This window comes from Maylandia zebra, linkage group LG5 (assembly GCF_041146795.1).
Source record: "Maylandia zebra isolate NMK-2024a linkage group LG5, Mzebra_GT3a, whole genome shotgun sequence".
Taxonomy (NCBI): Eukaryota; Metazoa; Chordata; class Actinopteri; order Cichliformes; family Cichlidae; genus Maylandia; species Maylandia zebra.
In genome coordinates, this window is record NC_135171.1 from 25,304,008 (window position 1) to 25,311,732 (window position 7,725).

The following is a 7,725-nucleotide window of genomic DNA, read 5'->3' on the forward strand; positions in this document are numbered from 1 at the left end:
TATGACAATACACAGTGTTTAGTTTATTAAGAGTGTCAGATTTATTTCTGACAGCTGTGGTACGCTTTATCTTCACCATCTTTTGATGCATGACTTGGATCCCCACTGCATGCACTCGCTGGAGGAAGAAAAAAAAAAAACAGGTCAGCATATTGTGCAACTATTTGGCACTGAGAGTGGAGTGCGTCATGTCGTGTTAGGGATGTGTGCAGAACCATATGTAAAGATTGCACCGAGTATGCATGTGCAGTATGTGCATTAGTGTTTTTGTGTCTTAATGTTTCACATTTGGTTTTAATGTCGATTTTGGAGATTGAAGTATTAATGAGTCGCTCTTGGCCTCTCGGTATGATTTGAAAGAAAATTAAAAAGGAAAAAAAACGTGAAAGGTCAAACAGGAAAGTCAGGATTTATGAGAGCAGAAAAATGTGTGGCTGCAAGGTTAACCCAATGTTGTATAAGAGAAATTATGCAAAATTATTTCAACCTATGCCCCACCCCCCACCCCCATTGCCCCAACCCCTTCATGTCACCCATCATCACCCAACACCCATCAAAACATGTGTACATGTGTTTCCATCACCTGCATGTCTGTGCATATGCAAGAAGCCTTGTGTGTGAGTATGTCATATGGCCACGGTTTACAAACAAGGTCTCTCTCTAGTTACTGGACACCGTAGCTATTCTGAACACCTCTTCCAATGCACACCATCCCAGTGTCCGGTCTCCATGTGGAAGTCTGCAAGCCAAGGTCACCAGGTCGCATTCCTCCAGCTCTTTGGCATTCTGCCCCAGGGTTCAAGTAGTGTTGAATTGTGTGTGTGCATGTGTGTGTGTGTGCGTGTGTGTGTGCATGTGTGTGTGTGTGTGAGCTGTTTGTCTTTCATGCCACAAACTACATTCTGTTAGAGGAGAACTGTTGCCACATAGTTCTGTACTGGCGACAGCTAGAGGCACACACACACACACACACACACACACACACACACACACACACACACACACACACACACACACACACACACGAGCTGTGTAGATGTGTGTGTGAGTGTAAAGCTCTGTATTTCACTGTATGTGATATACAGAGCTTTAAAAGGACAAGTTACACAGTAGCGTGATTAATGTGGTTGTGTCCGCACATCAACAGTGCTGGTTGGCTGCTGGTGGAAGTGAGTGCTATGAGAAACTGCTGTTTGCTTGGGGGTGGACACTGATCCCTTGGGATCAATTGCAGATGGACATATTTTAAGTCTATCTGGTTGATTTAGTCTCTGTGCACTTGACACTTGAGCACACCAGCGGAAGTGAAGGCAGTCAGTTCAGCACTATAGTGTGAGAAATTCAACACAGTTTGGCTGGTAAAACAAATCCAGCTGAACTCCACCAGAGGCAGAGAAAAACAGACTACAGAAGTATGTTTTTAACAAGTGAATTTTAAAAGTAATCAATTTGACAAGACATCATTAAACTTAAAATAGCTTTTATAAAATAGTTCACAATGTATAGTTCAACACAAAACTTAAGCAAGTGCACTTCACTGCTTCAATAATCCAGAAACTGCTAGTGCAAAAACTTACATGAAAATTTAACCAAACAGCTTCAAAGGTAACACTTGATAAGCACATTGCATAAGAAAGGAGTATTTCCTCCAGGCTGTTTCTTTGAATAGATTAGTTGAGGAGAAGAAGATAAGACCCTGTGATGGTTTTATCGTATTCCCTGACCAGCATGTAGAGTAGGCTGGATCAGTCTGATCAGCCCACAGATGAAGACACGGGTATCAGATCTTTGCCTTCCTGGAGAGAGTGAGACCAGGGATCTGTGGGCCTGTAACACAAAACATTTTCTCATTTCCCTCTGATTACATGAGCTGTGCAAGTTATTCATCAGTGACATCAATTCCACTTTGAAGGTGTGATTTTCCATTTAAACGTTTACCATTTTACATGTTCAAGTACGTCTGATGCAGGTAAATTGAGTGAAACATGAGTGTTGAAACCCAACTTGCTCATTTTTGCCACAAAATTCAAATTTATTTCAATTATGCATGCTAATTTATAATGAAAATGTCATTTTAAAAATTTACCATTTAGCATTGCTACATAGCTATCACTAACATGCATAATAGTTAAGTGTGAAACATATAGCAATTTATATTAGGAACATGTCAATGTCACCATTTTAAACTTCATGCTTATTCATAGTCATACTTTGTCCTTTTAACAACTCATATGTATTGTATAGAAAAAACGCTAGACTTGTGTCAGCTAGCTATTAAAGTCTTAAACTCTGTGTCTGTGCAACAATGAATTTTACCTTGTTGTTAATGTTTCATTACTCATGTACAAAACTAGCACAGTGTTCGTTCATTGTCCCGCTGGAAGAAAAAACTGTCTAGTCTTTACATCATCACAGGAACATTAGTGAAATCTTTAGAGTAGGTTTTAAAATAAAAGCAGCCTTGCTTTCTGGAAGCTCGGGATTGCCAGTGGTGTGCTAATCAAGTAAAAACCAAACCAAACAACTGGTTAAAAAGTGAAGCTCTGTTCTATTTATAAAGGCAAGGACATCCTAGTGACAGTGTTTCCATCATCACTTTGGAGATGATGTTTGTGTGAAGCAGCTGGATTTCAATGCAGCTATTTTAATCACTCTTATATCTTACACATGCGCCGGATGCAAACTGTCCAACCAACAGTAAAAGACGCATAGCACCGATCTTTAAATATTTCTCCCATAAATAAAAACAATAGATATGTTGTATTCATAAAAGGATGGGGAAATCTTAACAAAAACAATTCCCATTTTCCAGAACTTCCCTGAAATTCCAAGAGTCCTGCCGGAAATCCAACATGAGGCAACATGCTGTCCCCCTGAAAGGGTCGCAGAGTGTGAATAAGTCCACAGAGCAAACGTGGCCGTGGCTGACAGACGGACTGAGTCAGCGCCACATTCCAGTGGAGTCAACCATCCACTTTACCCTCCGCGCACACACACACACACACACACACACACACACACACACACACACACACACACACACACACACGATTCACCTTAATATTCTGTTTTTCCTTTGCCCCAACACGCATACTGCACACTATACAGGTGTACTGTTCTCTACAGCCTGGCAAAATAACTTACCTTTACACATATCCAAACCATATATGAAAGTCCATCTTGCACATCATTCTCTAAGATTGTATGTCCATGTTATTACTACTATCTTAATGGAAAGATATGAAGTTTCAAAGCTTTTAGTTACAGAAAGCAGCCCATACCTTGCCTTTCATACTGCATAACCGGTCCCTTTTTCTGTCTTTTCTCTCTGTTTCTCTCTGCTTTATCCAGTTACCAAGAAAGCTATCTGATGGTAAATAGCTGGGTGGCTCACACTGTTGTGCCCCTGCACCCTCACACCCTGACCAACACCGATCATGCAGTGGTAGGCAGAAGAGGCCCGCTGATCACCTCTGGCAGCCACCCAGGACTGTGCATCTCTCTGTGCGCATTGAAAGTACAGCAGGCTCTGTCTTGCTGCTAATAGCTGTATGAATCCTGGGCTGACCTGAGTCATCTGCTCACATGCTCAAGCTGTCAGCCTGCTTTATCATGACAGCTTGGCAGTAAATACAGTTTTGTCCATCAGGAGTTGTTTTTTTTTGTTAAGTAAAGCTTATGATGACAAAAAAAGTACTAACATCACCATAATATACTGTATGGGATTCTTATACATGCCAACATTTATGTGCATGACATTTTGTTTCAGAGTCCTGGCCAATTAATGCGCAGCTGTAGCAGTCTTCACTCTTCCGGGAAGGCTTTTCACAGGATTTTAGAGCTCAGCTGTGGGGATTTGTTCAGTCACAAGACAATTTTTCATGTCTGCCAATATATCATAAAAATGTGAGATGAAAATGCTGTCAGCACAAGTCAGTAAAAGTTAAAAAGTTGGGTGTTAATAAACTTTGTTTACAGAGATTCATTAAAACGCCTCTCATATATGTCTTTAAATCAGTCTTCAATGAGCAAAAACAATCACTTAATATCCTTCATACTGATTTCTCTTTCTCTTGTCTCGATGGGGAACAGTGCTGTAAAAGTGTGTGATTAACCCTGTGAGTCAGATGCAGGTGTTTTGCAATTTAAGGAAGGCCTCTAATGCCACTTTTTTTCTTTTTTTTTAATGTATACATCTTCACACGCAAGCCTACTGTCAGTCAGGAGGAGCCACAGCGCACAGGTTATCATTCATCACACTGGAGACAGTCGGAGGGTCTGCAGCTGGAGCGTCTGTGTTTACATGCTGACAGATTTAGACCAGGCTAGGGATGTGAGTGATCTCTCTTGTGGGGGTTTGCACTTACTATGGTTGTGGATAACAGCCACAGATTAAAGTTGAATCCAATTAGAGAGTCAGAGAGGTTAAATCAGGTCTTCAGATAAGATAAACAGAAGACATAAAGGTCTCTCTGAAGACCTACAGTACATTATACCTACTTTAGGCTGGGAGAGTTTAAACAGAGTCCAGGGGCTTCAGTACAACCCGGAGCCCATCTGTGTATCACAGTGCTAGTTTCTCATTTAGACAGCTATTGCCAGTGCATGATAATGGTGATGACTGGTATTGTCACTTGCCTGGAGTAATGCAATGTGGATTTTCCTGTAAGTTCACCAGAGTGACGCAAAAGCCGTGTCTTAAGAGCACAAACTAAGTCATCTATCCAAATAAAATACAGGCTACACAGAGTAAGTAACACATGTCAGGTGTGTGTGTTTTTTTTAAACCATGATTTTGAAACAGACTTGCATCAATAGTGTTGTTCACTGAGCATAGCACGGCAGCACTCTTTCTCACGGTTTGCAAACCGTCGTACTTTTTTTGGTTTGTAGTTTGTCGTGCAAGAATTTTGTGCAGCAGCCTGGGCTGTAACCTGTAGCAAAGAGGTCCTTCAAACACAAACTAGTTTGTTATTTCTAAGAGGAGTTTCCAAGACCTCACCATACGTGTTTCCAATTTTACTCCCACGACACAGATGAAGTGATACCGATTATTTAACAATATGCCAAGTTTGTATTTGAGAGAGGAGGGCAAGGCAAGGGTAGCTTTAAGAAGAAGGTTCAGTCTTACAGTTCAGTCTTAAACAGCACAAACATAAAATGCCTTCTTCTCATCTTAACAGAACAAGATTTTTCCTTTAAATATCAAGATGAAATGTTAATAATGTAGTGGCTCAGAAATAGCAACACCAGTTGCGTCTGGATTGGTTGCCTGTATAACTTTACTTTCATTATGTACTTCTGTGCACCAGTTTACCCAGTATCTAGAGCTTTCTGCCATAGCAGAAATAGACAAAAACAAGCCAGAGTAACTATGTAAACTCTACCTGGCAAAGAAAAGGAGTCGACTTGTCAGAGAAGCCAAAAAGCTTTGAAAAGGATGAGCAACAGAAACTGAAAGTTCAATCAGAGACAACCTTGTATTCACGCTCATTCAATGGAGAGAGCACTGGGACTTAATAGGGTTAAAAAAAAACAAAAAAAAGCAAACAAAAGAAAGAAACTTATTGTCATTATTTCTACTCTAACAGGAATAACAAAACCTCCCTCCTTATTAATGACACTTTAAAAGCTCTATTGTCCTCATTCTGTGCAGCACAAAAGGATCCTCATGGGTATCTTACAGAGTGTTTGTTTGTTTTTTTTTGGTAACACTATTTCAGACTCAAATGACTCTACATCTTTTAAGATATTAACTTATTTAGACTAACTCGGACATCCGGGAGCTGATTTTAGCTTTAGCAAAACAGCAGAATGCATTTTTGCACAAAACAAGAGCTGAGCTATGGTACCCTGTCTCTTTCAATGAGGGACATTACATTCAAAACTCCAATGTCACTTCTAGTGAAGACATCCCTTTGCACGGCCAGTGAGCAGGAACAATTACAGTGGCATTATTTTTTCATTGTGTATATTTTAAAGAAGAAGGCGAGTATTATTTTTAGACAGACTTAATAAAAGGGAACAGATCCAATAAAGTGACAGTAATTAATATTGTTACAGCAGTGCTTAAAGGTGGACACACCTATTCTGAATCCAAACTCTGTTTCCACTGAATGAGTTCTGTTTGCTATCCAATTTCCTGAGATTTGCCAACATAAATGTGACTTCATGTCAGGGTGCTATTTGCAGCCTGGTCCCAGAGTGTGGAAAAAACTCAGCTTAGTGGTCAAAGTAATACAACTGGCCCTCATAATAGACTAATCTCTCTGACAGAGTAAATCTACCACCTGAACTTTATCCCCAATCTGACCCATTTCTAGATTCTTATTCTTCTTAATCTGTTCTTTCTCATTCTTTCCTCTCATACACATGCCCTCCCTTGGGCTGTCTGCGCTAAAAGGAATATAAATATTGATACAATGTCAGGCTGCCTTAATGAGCAGCTGAAAATACTGAATTAAAGCCTTCATGCTCATCAGTGATGGCTGGAAAATTTTGGCGTGATGGTGGAGGTTGCTCTTGCTAAACAGTTTCCCAGGTTAACACTACCTACTAGTCAGCACCTAACTCGCAGCCCACGTTTCAGTTCAAATACAGATGCTGTTCTTTCATGTCCTGTAAAGAAATGACAAAACTCAGATGTCGTTTTTTTGAATTTATCTAATTTAATTTATTTTGCGGTATTCTCAGAAAACCACTGAAATCAGTGGAAGAACATACATTTTCCCACTCTAATTCCTTCAGGTGTATAGCATTATCACTTTATTTCACTGTTTTAAGAATGAAAACTGAGGGTTTTTTAGCAGCAAACTACAATAAAAAGCACAAGCTCAGTGACTCATGTCATCATGCCTCAGTGTGTTGAGAAGCATGAGTGGAGACAGAGCAGGAGTCCCTGGACATGAGTGGGCATGTGGTGTGGTTGCATAAGGCAGCCCCTAACCTGTGCTGAGGAAGACAGACACCCAGAGGGTCAGACTGTGGCAGCTGGTATGTTTCTAAAACAAGCAGCCACCCTTCTCACCCCTTCCGCCTCCTCCTCCTCTGCCTTCCTCGCAGCAGATGCTGATCTCTGTCTGTCTTCAGAAGGAAGCAATTATTGAGTCAGAGGGACAGACGCACCTCTTTTTAATAAAGCCACATCAAATCATCTGATGACTGACAACCTTGGTGCGTGACTCACACGTCGGATGGAAATGCAGAGTGAAAAGGTTCAACAATGACAGGGAGAGAACTGAATTAGAGGACTTAAGAGCAACAGGACTCATGCAGTCAAGACAGAGCCTCAGGCACCAGACATCCCGAGCTTTCATTCCCCCTCATTTATCTTCCCATAAACACCATTTGCCTTCTGCATTTGAGTACTGCTGTCTGACACCATTACCTTCTGTTAATGCCTCGGCTACCGCTCTCCTTTCTTTTTCGTTCTCTGTCTGACTCAGTGAATGACTGGTATCCTCTGCTAGATGAGCCTCTTACATAAGTTTGATCTGGTAAAATTCCATAGTACCTGCGTACGCCCTGATTCTAACTTCCGAGTGTTTCATCCCAATTTCTTAGTGTACAGATACAGCCGCCTACTCGTCGGATGTTTTTCCAGCTGCTCACAAACAGGCTACTTCACTTGAAATGAGGCTCGAATGAATGAAGGGGAGTCTAAACCTTTATGAGATTCCATCATATGAAAACACTGTCATTGTTGTGAGTGGCCGTGCCTCCTGC